Here is a 12,322-nt window from a genome sequence, read left to right on the forward strand (position 1 = left end):
TGGTCTTTCCTATCATTTTAATAATGCCTGACTCATTGTTCACATGATTGGAGGTTTTTGGTTAACAAATACAAATGCATCTATGTATTCGTATGCTTATAACTGCTCAGAATCATCTTCTAATTTTTTTTTAATGGCATTTGTTGCTTTGGGCTGTGTTATTTACATTTTAGCACATACTGTGTTCACAGCCGCATCCCACAAGAGCACAGTTGGTTCAGCGGAGTCCCAGCCTTCCAGGTCTGCCTTACAACCTCCTCCTGGACGCATTGGCATATCACCCCTGGGAAATGCTCCAGAAGCAAAAACTAATTGTAACCAAGGGCTGTAACTGTTCATTCATTACCAGAAAGGCAAGAGCAAGTCTCTATTTGGGATGACGGTAATGTACCTCAGCTTCCCAGTTATAAGCCTGGAAGTTAGAAACCCCTGAGAAGAGCTTCCCTAAACCCAGGCGTGTGACAGAAAAAAGTTGTTCCCAGCAAGACTCTGAGAATTATAAATCCGTAGTTCTGCCACTTTGTTTCTGCCTATATTTGTAAGTGGATGTCTCTCCACTGTTAATAACTCTGTCTTTTATTTATGGTTTCATTTGGATTTTGGCTGCAATATCAGACAGTTTATAAGTTCTCTAAAAATGTTTGTTGTGAACTTGTGTTTGGTGGGGTAGTATTTCCTCTAATACTTTTCTGAATGACATTTTAAAAATCTAGTTATTCATTTATTCGATAATTTTTTAAATTGAGTCCTTGTGAGCTAAGCATGTTTGATTAAATATCACTATGCAAACATCAGACCTTGGGGATTTCAGCTGTTTCCATCCTACAACTACTGTTGGTTTTTATTTTGAGGTGATGGGCTGAGGAAGGAGGGGAAGGAAGACAGGATTTCTAGTATTAGTGTGAGAAGGAAAGAAGGCAACTTGTAAAGTAGGGAAATCTATTTTTTTAACAATATAGTTCTTGAGCAGTTATAATGAGCCAGATACCTAACTAGATGCCAGAGATTCAAAGACAAATGAGGTACATTTCTTACCCTTAAGTCGTTTACATTTTAGTGAGGTGGAAAGACATTTAAGCCAAGAATTGGAGTATAGATTAAATGTAATGAGAGGAATGAGTCTATATGCTATATAAGCTCAGAGGAGGTCCACAGATTGATTTATTTTGCTCGCAAAAAATGCCGCATTACATTTTCCCCCGTTACTCTTATCCTTATCCCCTCTAGACAAGTTTCCACTGCATACCAAAAGCCTAGAAAAGATCTTAGTATCCAGGAATATGGCACAAATATTTCTTCAATGAATAACTGCATTTTGTCAATGAGTTCCCAGAAATTTACATTTGCAAATGCCTAGAATGTCTCAAAGGAAGTGTTATCTGAGATCCTGTGTGATTATTATTATTTTTTTAATGTTTGGCCATTTTTTCTTATAAAACATCTGGAATAAAATATATTTGTTTATATAGTATAGAAAGTATAGGAGGTTTTCCTGTGAAAGACACTGTAGCCTAACACTTGGCAAAAGACAGGATGAATTAGATAAATCTTTTTAAACTCCTAGGAGCAAAAGTTACCATAAATAAATACGACCGTCAAACAGATAAATAATCCTTTAAAGTGATATATAAAAGGTTCAGTGCTGCAGCATGAATGTCATGTCCTCCAGAAAATTCATATGTTGAAATCTTAATCCCCGAAAGTGGTTGTTTTAGAAGGTGGGCCTTTGGGAGGTATGTGGGTCTTGAGGATCAAATCCTCATGAATGGGACTAGTGACTTAGAAAAAAGTTTCCAGAGAGATCCCCAGCTCCTTCCACCAGGTGAGGACACAGAATGAGGTTGGCAGTGTGTATCCAGAAGAAGGTCTTCCCCAGAATTCCATACCCTGATCTTGGTCTTGCAACTTCTAGAACTATAAGGAATTAATCTCTTTTATCTCTTTTTGTCTGTTTATCAGACACACAATCTATGGAATTTTGTTATAGCAGCCTGAACAAACGAAGACATTTACTATTGATAATAGTTGAAAGGCTCCTATTAAACAAAATAAAACTCTAAAAGCCCCCAAAAGGGAAACAGAAAAAGGACATAGCAGACAGAACCCACAGTGAAAGAAATACAAGGACTCATAAAATGTGAAATGCTGCTCAACTTCACTAAAAATAAAACTGTAAGTTAAAGAATTAGCCGCTATCATTCTTCACGCAACAAATTGGCGAAGATTTAAAAGCTTGATAATATTCAGTGTCAGAGAAAGTCACAGTGCTCTCATATTCTATTGATGGGGATATAGTTACCTCTTTCTGGAGAGGAATTTAAGAATTTATACCAGAATTTAAAAGGTGCATTTCATTCTTTTAGTTCAGCCTTTTCTTGTCCAGGGAACATATCCAAGAGCAATAGTCTTTTTTATAATAAGGAAAAATTGGCAAAGACCTAAATTTCTATAAGGAGAATATTAAATAATTGGTTCAATAATAAGAAGTATTTTGCCGCTATTAAAAAGTATGAGGTAGATCAGTATTTACTGACATGGGAAGATAACTACAATACATCATCGACTAAAAAAGATTTACAAAACAGTACTATAATAGAATCTTATTTATGCAGATTCTGTGTGTGTGTATTTGTAGAAAAGGCTGTGGGAAATATAGACCACCCTGTTGGAGCAGTTACCTTTGGAGAGGAGCTGGGGGTAATTGGGTTGACGTAGAGCAAGACAGAAGAGAGACACTTCCTGAGTTATGGACTTCTGCATTGCTTGTGCTTTTGGCAAACCAGGTGCTGTTTTTAAAACTACATTAAAATGTTTTTATAAAATGACTGTGGGGGTGGGGGGAGCAGTCCTCCCGGATGACCTTTCAATCATGGAGAAATTATGCAAAGTGTCCAAAGTACAGAGAAAGAACAGATCACTATTAAAAGCCATGATTAAGAGAGGCTTCTTGGAGCAAGTGGTATTCAGCTGATCCTTGAACAACAGGTAGATTTGCAATAAGTGTGGATGGGAAAGAAAGAGATTTCCCAGGCACAAAATAATTTAAGCAAAGGTGAAGGCTTAGAAATGAATACGATAGGGGTGCCTGGGTGGCTCAGTGGGTTAAAGCCTCTGCCTTCGGCTCAGGTCATGATCCCAGGGTTCTGGGATCGAACCCCACATCGGGCTCTCTGCTCCACAGGGAGCCTGCTTCCTCCTCTCTCTCTGCCTGCCTCTGCCTACTTGTGGTTTCTCTCTGTCAAATAAATAAAATATTTAAAAAAAAAAAAAAGAAATGAATACGATCTATTGGATGTTCCAGTTATGTATTGTTTTATCACAAACCAGACGTAAAGCAACAATTATTTATCACCATCTCTCCCAGTTCTGAGGACTTCTCACGTGGGGGCTCTCATGTGGTTGCAATCATGCTGTGGGAGCAGGGATCATCTCAAAGTTTCTTTATTCACCTGCTTGGTGGTTGATGCTGGTTGTTGGCCATGAGCCACAACACTTATGTGGGCCCTTGCCATGTGACCTGGGCTTCCTCACAGCATGGTGGCTGGGTTCCAAGAGTGAGCATCCCAAGAGGACAAGGCTGATATGGCATTACATCATTACCTTCTATAATCTAGCCTCAGAAGGCACATAGCATGACTACACATAGCATGTAGTCACAGACCCATTCAGACTCAAGAGAAGGGATGATGAATACCACCAACACCCAACCCCAACAGAAGAATTATCAGTGTTGCATTGTAAGAAGTGCATGTGGGAGATCTTGCTAGGAGCTCTCCAGTTTGCCACAGGTCCTAATATTCGCTAAAGTCTCTTGTGACAGGCGTCAGCTTCTCCCATCGATACTACCCCCTGGCTCCATAGACCTTGGAGTTCTCACGTCTTACAGACAAGAGGATCAGAGGATTTGCAGCAAAAAGGTAATAGAGCTTTTTACTTTAAAAAGATCACTGTGTTGATATCTTATAGGGAGGTCTAGAAGAAGGGGAGATTAAATAATGAAAACAGTAGGTGCTAAAACTATTGCCCATAGTCATCAACTCCCCTGCTCAGTTCAGCAAAATGATGCCTGAGTGTGAGCGATGGGAGTCCTCTGTATTCTCACCAAAGCATTCAGTCTTCAGGATGCTCTCTATGGACCTCAGTTCTTGTAGAACCAGATGCTTCTATGCCTGGCAGGAAATTACTAGGCCTTAGGAAGTAATTGAACTTTTTGAGAATATCAAGGTACCACTTCAGGAATACTGAATGATATTTTTCCTAATGAGCAAAGGACATAGACTGCCTGGGAAGCAAGCCATCTCTTGACCACCCAACTCTGTCTCTTCCCAAGCATTCCAATAGCTGGCCTCCTAGTGTGGTGCTGCAGAACAAAATGAAGGAAAAGGGGCAGACAGAGACTGTGAGGTCTGGCAGGACTGACAGTTTGAAGCTTAGCTATAGTCATTCCCAGCTTCCCTCAAGTCCTGTTAAGAGATTTGTGTTAGGTAATGAACATTGTAGCATTAGTCTGGTTTTTAAAGCCCCCCCCCACTATTATTATTTTATTGGACAAACTGTCAAAATCCACCTGTTCTTTTTCTCAGAGCTCCTTTCTTCCTTCCTCATTGGCACTAGACAGAGTCATTTTCCCTAATACTATGTAATTTAGAAAAGGCTGTGTCAATTGCATAAAATATTTCTAATCTCCATAATTAAGATGCTGCTGGTCTGACAGCTTTGCTCTCTTACTCCCCCTCAGCTAGTTGCAGGGATATAGAAAGACATTTAAAAAGAGTACTAAAGCAAAAATGACATGCTGTTCCCTTCCCGAAGGGCCTTCTCATGACCATCACCAGCTTCCCTCAACTCCTTCCTGGAGAGCTTCATTTATGGCTGCTTCAAAAGTAAGAAAGAGAGACCATGCCAAGTTTCTTCAGACCATTTTTCTCTCCATGCCCAGAACATGTATGCCCTGTCCTCAATTTGGATTTAGAGAAAATCCAGATTGCCCCTTCTTATGACCTGTCCTTGAGGTCAGCTCCTAGCACAGTGTTTGATGTGGAAGAGTTCACCAGTTAACTTGGGTCAAACAGTTGAATAATGGAATTCTGAGGTCAAAGAGAAATTGAAGACTAGCAGAGTGGTGGCACGTGGTGGCAGGTGGTGGCAAGGAATCTGAAGAACATATAATCTATTTTCTTTACTTTTGAAAAAAACAGAGAGACAGTGATTCACCCAGATTGCCGTATATTCAACTCTTCCTTCCTGCTTCTTCCTAGTTTGACAATGCCTTCAGGTATGGCCTATAAAATGTCTCTTTTCAGCCTCACAATCATTCAGTTAAAATTCTTATGACTATTTTAGAGATTAGGAAAATGAGATGTAAAAAAAAAAGGTCTAGATAGACTAGATTATGTTGCTACAACAAATTTACCCTCAAATTGAAGTGATTTAGTAGAACAAAGATTTCCTCTTCCCTCCCAGTATTTATGACAGAGCATGTGACCCAACTGGGAGAGGATGGCGGTATCGCTCCATGCACTTATTTAGCACCCAGGTTTCTGCAAGCTTGAACAGATTTTAGCTGCACCCTATAAAACTTCAGGTCTTTCAACTTCTCAAAGAAAAGAAATAATGGGGCGCCTGGGTGGCTCAGTCAGTTAAGTGACTGACTTTTGATTTCAGTTCAGGTCATGATCTCAGAGTCCTGGGGTGGAGCCCTTACTGGGGTCCAAGCTCAGCCATGAGTCTATTGTTTGTCTCCCTCTTCCTCTGCCCCCCCAGCCCCCCCTCATGTGAGCATCCATATGCATGCTCTCTTTCTCTTTCTCAGATAAATAAATAAATAAATCTCTAAAAAGAAAGAAAGAACGAATGAATTAGATCATTATATGGGGGCGCCTGGGTGGCTCAGTGGGTTGAAGTCTCTGCCTTCGGCTCAGGTCGTGGTCCCAGGGTCCTGGGATCGAGTCCCGCATCAGGCTCTCTGCTCAGCTGGGAGCCTGCTTCTCCATCTCTCTCTCTGCCTGCTTGTGATCTCTGTCAAATAAACAAGTAAAATCTTGAAAAAAAAAAAATATATATCATTATATGGGCTTTTCGTGGTTGCAGCCCAGTTTGGCTATATTTCATTAGCTAGTACTGGTCACGTGTCCTCACAGAACAGTAAGGGGGAAGAAGTGTAGGAGAAATGGAATCTTTGGCAAACATTGCTCACTCACTGTCACTGACCTATGAGGTAATAATTTGCCCACGATCCCATAGCTATGGAGTGGTAGGATTGGCATCTAGAGTCAAGCTATCTGACTCCACAGCCCATGTTCTTAACCATTGTATTTTCTTCCAGGATAGAAGTGGCCATGGCATAGGAGGCAGCTGTAACATAGTAGAAAGATCTCTGGACTTGAGACGGGTTTGTACACCCATTTTGCCACTTACAGGTTTTGAGGCCTTGGGCAAAGCCCTTAGCCTCTCTTCTGACAGCAATTTTCCCATCCATAATTAGGGATCGATAAAACCCTTTAATTAGGTCACTGTGAAGAGGAAAGTATGAGAACCTTCATGCCACTAACATTTCCTCAACAAATGTTTAAATCTGAATCCTTATCATTTCATTTTCCTGCTCCTCTTTCTGTCACACAAGTGCTTTCCTACAATGTAAGTCTTTCCACAGTGACACCTTTTACTGAAAGTTCTCGTTGAAATCCTGCCAGAGGAGAGACATCAGTAACCTGATCCCAGCACTTGGAGCTCTAAAGTTCTGATTCTATCACCAGTCCTTTTTCTGACATCAGTAACTTTCTTCGTGTATTGCCAAGCACAACTCATTCGTGACTTCAGATCCAAGGAAAGGATAATGTCGCACTGGAATTAAAAGTTGTGGCTTGAGAACAGTTTTGCATTTAAAAACACTGGAAATGTTGGCGCCTCTTTAGGAAGTAAATGTCAAGGCACATTAATATAGTGTGAGCATAAATGCCTTCCGGTTTCTCAACCTATTGAGAAAACCTATTTGGTTGATCATTGCATCCTCTTCTAAACTCTGAAAATAGGTCCTCTATATTATTTTAATGTTATTTGGAAAAACAAATTAAACGTCTATTAAAGCAACCAGGTAATAGGGGAAAAAATGTCTTATTTAGAAGCTTAATGGTGCTTTGACTTCTGGGAAAAGAAAGTAAATTATTTCCATTGGGAAGGTGCATAAACTCTTTCAGGTCCCTGGGTAATTGTTTAGGAGAGTATTGGTACAGATAATTTACAATCTCAGGAGTCAAGGTTCAAGGCAAAAATAATGAACTTCCCCCAAGCAAAGCACAACAACTTCTATTCCTTACTTTGACTTTCCAGTTAGCAACTCAAACATCCTGACACACTGGTTGCAGTCTTGGGCTCTGGAGTCAGACAAATGTGGGTTTGATAACCAGCTCTGCAAATTACTAGCTGTGGGACCTTGTCCTAGTCTGACATTGCACTGTGATTTTTAAATGGGGGAGAGTACTTGGCAAGTTTACAAGGGTGTACCTGGCATATTTGTTGCCTGGAACATATAATTTAATGCTCTCCTCCAGATGGCAACATTATTATCAGTAATAATCATTTTCTTTATTTTTTTGTTTCAAAACAATTAGAAAATAAATTTCAATCTTTAAGATTGAACTAAAATGTACACTTACTCACCAAGGTATTATACCTTGCAGTTCACGGTTTTACTGTTTTAACTTTTAAAAGTACCATTAAAAAACCAAATTGTGACATAGAATGATTGAATTAAATTAATCTAGTTTTGCTTCTTTACCTTTCAAATGATTGTGCTATTATTGTTTATTTCTATTTGCCGCTTAATGTAGGGGTATGTCCTAGCACAGGGACTGGAAACATGAACAATGCCCGAAATGAGCTTGAACAATCCCTAACCATTATGAACTTACTCTTGAAGCAAACACGGGAAACTGTGTCCCCATGTGTCAGGGTCGACTGTGTAAGTAGAATTTCTCTGGATTAACTTCTGTTTTGGAATCCGGTGTTTATTGAGACAAGTAATAAACATTTGCTAATATGAGGTGTATGTGTGTGTGTGTATGTATATACACACACACATATATGTATATATATTACATAATAAATATTGTATATACATATTATATAATAAACATCTGTAAGTTTATATGTATGCTTAATATAAACATACATATTCTTAAAATCCAGGAGTTTAGAAGGTAGGCCAACCAAAAATGTTTTAGGGAAGAGCATTTATCATTGACATTGTTCAAAATTTCAGGCACTTGGTGATAAGAAAAAGCAGAAAAGGCTTGATTGTTTTTCAAAATTCTCTATAGATGGATGCTCCTTATGTTTTTTTTTTTAAAGATTTTTTTTTAATTTATTTATTTGACAGAGATCACAAGTAGGCAGAGAGGCAGGCAGAGAGAGAGGAGGAAGCAGGCTCCGCGTAAAGCAGAGAGTCCGATGTGGGGCTCAATCCCAGGACCCTGGGATCATGACCTGAGCCCAAGGAAGAGGCTTTAACCCACTGAGCCACCCAGGCGCCCCGGATGCTCCTTATGTTGTTGCTAGCCGCTCCCAGGCCCCACCCTTGGCATACCACCTTAAAGCTCCTGGCTATAGTATGCAGTCAACAAGTGTCAGCTATTAGTATTTTTCTAAAAGCCTTTTAAAAACAAAGAGATTGGGGCGCCTGGGTGGCTCAGTGGGTTAAGGCCTCTGCCTTGGACTTAGGTCATGATCTCAGGGTCCTGGGATCAAGCCACGCAGTGGGCTCTCTGCTCAGCGGGTTCCCCCCTCTCTCTCTGCCTGCCTTGCTGCCTACTTGTGATCTATTTCTCTCTCTCTCTCTCTGTGTCAAATAAATAAATAAATAAATAAATAAATAAATAAATAAATCTTAAAAAAAAAATAAAAACAAAGAGAGTCCTAGGGGCTTTTGTGTTGTGGGTGTGGGAGAGGGGGCGGGTGGGGCGGGGTGAGGAAATATAACTTAATACCGCAATAGAGAATTAACATTATTAATTTTTTTAAAGATTTTATTTATTTATTTGACAGACAGAGATCACAAGTACTCAGAGAGGCAGGCAGAGAGAGAGACGGGGAGGCAAGCTCCCCGCTGAGCAGAGAGCCGGATAAGGGGCTCGATTCCAAGACTCCGAGATCATGACCTGAGCTAAAGGCAGAGGCTTAACCCACTGTGCCACCCAGCGATGTTAATCTTTTAAAAAGAGTAATGCTTTAACCTAGTGATTCACAGACCTGTACCCCTGGGGCTAATAATACATTATGTTTATAAAAAAATTTTAAAAATTAAAAAAAAAAGAGTAATGTCTTTCTGTAATAATGGCAATAGATGCTTTAAAAAAATGTTTTTGGGGGCTGAAGTACACATAACCTTTGCCACTTTAATCACTTTATTTTATTATTTTAAGTAATCTCTACCCAAGCGTGTGGCTTGAATGAGCCCAGAGATGGAGTCACAAACTCTACTGAGTCAGCCAGGAGCCCCTATAGCAATAGATGGTTTTTTCTTTAAGATTTTATTTATTTATTTAACAGAGAGACACAGTGAGAGAGGGAACAGGAGCAGGGGGAGTGGGAGAGGGAGAAGCAGACTTCTCATGGAGCAGGATGCCTGATGCAGGGCTCAATCCCAGGACCCTGGGATCATGACCTGAGGTGAAGCCAGACACTTAACGGCTGAGCCACCCACGTGTCCCACAATAGATGCTGTCTAATTTAGAAAATATATTATGTATTAAAAAAAGCATACCAAGTGCAGTAAAAGTTGTGGCCCTGTTATCCTAAGTTGTTACCAAAGACAATAATAATTTATTGCTTGCTTACTGTATGTATACCTGGAGCTATACATTCAACTATTTTCATCTTCACTGTCAAACTGTGAAATAGGTTCATTTTTTTACATTTTTTGTTTTTTCACATTCTTCTTTTCCTTCTTCACAGAGGACAGAACTGAGACCTGGAGAAGTGATGTAAGTTCGTAAGTGGCAAAGCTGGTATTCAGTGACAAATCTGACTGGAAGCCCAATCTCTCTTGCCTTTTTTTAAAGCATTTATTTACTCAAGTAATCTCTACACTCAGCATGGGGCTCGAACTCACGACCCTGAGATCAAGAGTTGCACACTCCACTAACTGAGCCAACCAGGTACACCTACAAGTCTAATCTCTTAATAACTCTGCTATTATATATCTTTATAACCTTAGGGAATATATTCAAAGAATATAAACAGAATCGTTTTCAAAGATTCACAAATGAGGGTACTTATCACAGTGATAGTAGTAAAAACATCTATTTATGTACATGGAAGAAAGCTGAGAAGGAAACAATAACACGTTACTGATGGTTAACTCTTAGTTACTGAATTATTGATTTTTTTATTTTATTGTACATGTTTTTCAATATTTTCTAAAATTTCTATAAGAATGTGAGATCTTTCAAATGTGAAATCTTCTAAAAATTTGGAAAAAGTATATTTTCAAAAATGTTGGCAAATTTTTGGTGAATCTTAACTCTCCTCAATCACTGAATCTCAGTCTTTCATACCACGTTTGATTAAAATATTGTGCACACTTCACACTTCCCAACAATGTGTGGACTAGGCTGAAATTCAGTGTCATTTTATTGTCTTTTCTCACGTCTTCTCTCCCCCTCAGCTGTTAGTGGCATTTATTCTACCAGGTCTTTGATTGTTGCTAATCTTCCTGGGGAGAAGATATTCATTCACTTCTTTGATTGCTTTTTTTATAAGGACATCCAATTCCTTTCTCTCGTTAGGAGATTATGGAAAGAAATATTTATACAGCCCCAATTTTTCCAGTCAGGTGGAACATTTTTCCCCATCTTGTAAAAAGTTCCTTGTAGCTAGCTCACTCCAGAAATTTTGGGCAAAGTTAGCCGTTTTCATCAACAGTATAAGATCTCTAAATACCTAGGTAATGGTACGTTAGCTGCATCTCTTCACTTGGGGCTCACTTTTCTCATCTATAAAATAAAGACACAAACTCATGGAGCTCTAAAGTCCCTGCCTAGTCCTAATCTTTAGGTAAAAACAAACCAGTAAAGGAATGGGTGTTAGTTCTTCTGGTCTCAACACTGCAAGACAGTGTTTATATATTAACTCTCCAAATGGTGCCTAAGCAAGGGGTTTCTAGTATAAAGATGTACTGTCCTAGATTAATGTAGTGTGGGACGGTCTGATCCGATGGATGCTGGCCTTGTAGGCAGTGTAAGAATTCACCTAAGACAGACTAGAGGAAGCAGAAGTTTATTGAATGTACTGCAGGGGAGCAGGGGGCAGGACAGCCATGGAGAGACTATCTGTGACAGGTAGTGGTGAGGGGCCACAGTTGTAAAGTAGAATGAGAGAGTATTGGGGACATAAGGAATTTTCCCTTTTTTGGTAATCTTAGGAACTGTGCCTGGTTGTAACTGGTCACTTAGGGCTTATGGTTATTTCGAGGTGGATCGCCTAAAGAGCCTGTATGCCTTGCCTGTTTGTACTCCTCTCAGTGGTCACTGTGGGCTCTTTTGCCTTGCTCGACATGGAGTCTTGTGGAAAGATGCTGAATTTAGAATGAAATGACCCCAACAGGAGGCTTGACTGTCCTTTTATTGACTATATAGCCTTCAGGAAGTTGGGTAAGCCACTTTTCAGATTTTCTCTTCATCTTGCTACTCTGTGGTTTCTGTACAAAGTGTCCAGATATGGATTTCTTTTTGTTGATGCTGCTGGGGAATGGTTGGAATTTTTGAATTTGTGTGGTTGCTCTCTTATTGGTTCTAGAAAATTTTCAGCCATTCAGTATTTAAATACTGCCTCTAGAGGCAAAATGGTATGAACACTGGGAATTGCTTTAAAATGTACCAACAAAGAAAGGCATAAAGAAAAAAGGAAAATGAACAAACATAGCCAGATCTTAATAATTGTAAAATCTGGGTGTTGGGTGTATGGGGTTTATAGTATTATTTCTTTAGTTTTTTTTTTTCTTTCATGCATGCTTAATTTTATAATACAAAAAAAAGAGATAGGAGAGGCATGGCAAATATTCTGTCTCCTTCTCCATCTGGAACTTCAACAGCGTGTACACCAGACCTTCTCATTCTATCCTCTGTCTCTTAATGTTCGTATTTTCCATATTTTTATTTGTCCTGTGACATTCTGGATAATTTCTTCTGACCTATTTTTCATTCTTTTATTCTCTATTTAATTATATTTAATTGTTACCAGGTGCTTAATTTTGGTTATTGTAATTTTTTAAATAATTTTTTTATTTTTTATTAATGTATAATGTATTATTAGCCCCAGGGGTACA

Source organism: Meles meles, chromosome 11 (assembly GCF_922984935.1).
Source record: "Meles meles chromosome 11, mMelMel3.1 paternal haplotype, whole genome shotgun sequence".
In the NCBI taxonomy this organism is placed as follows: Eukaryota; Metazoa; Chordata; class Mammalia; order Carnivora; family Mustelidae; genus Meles; species Meles meles.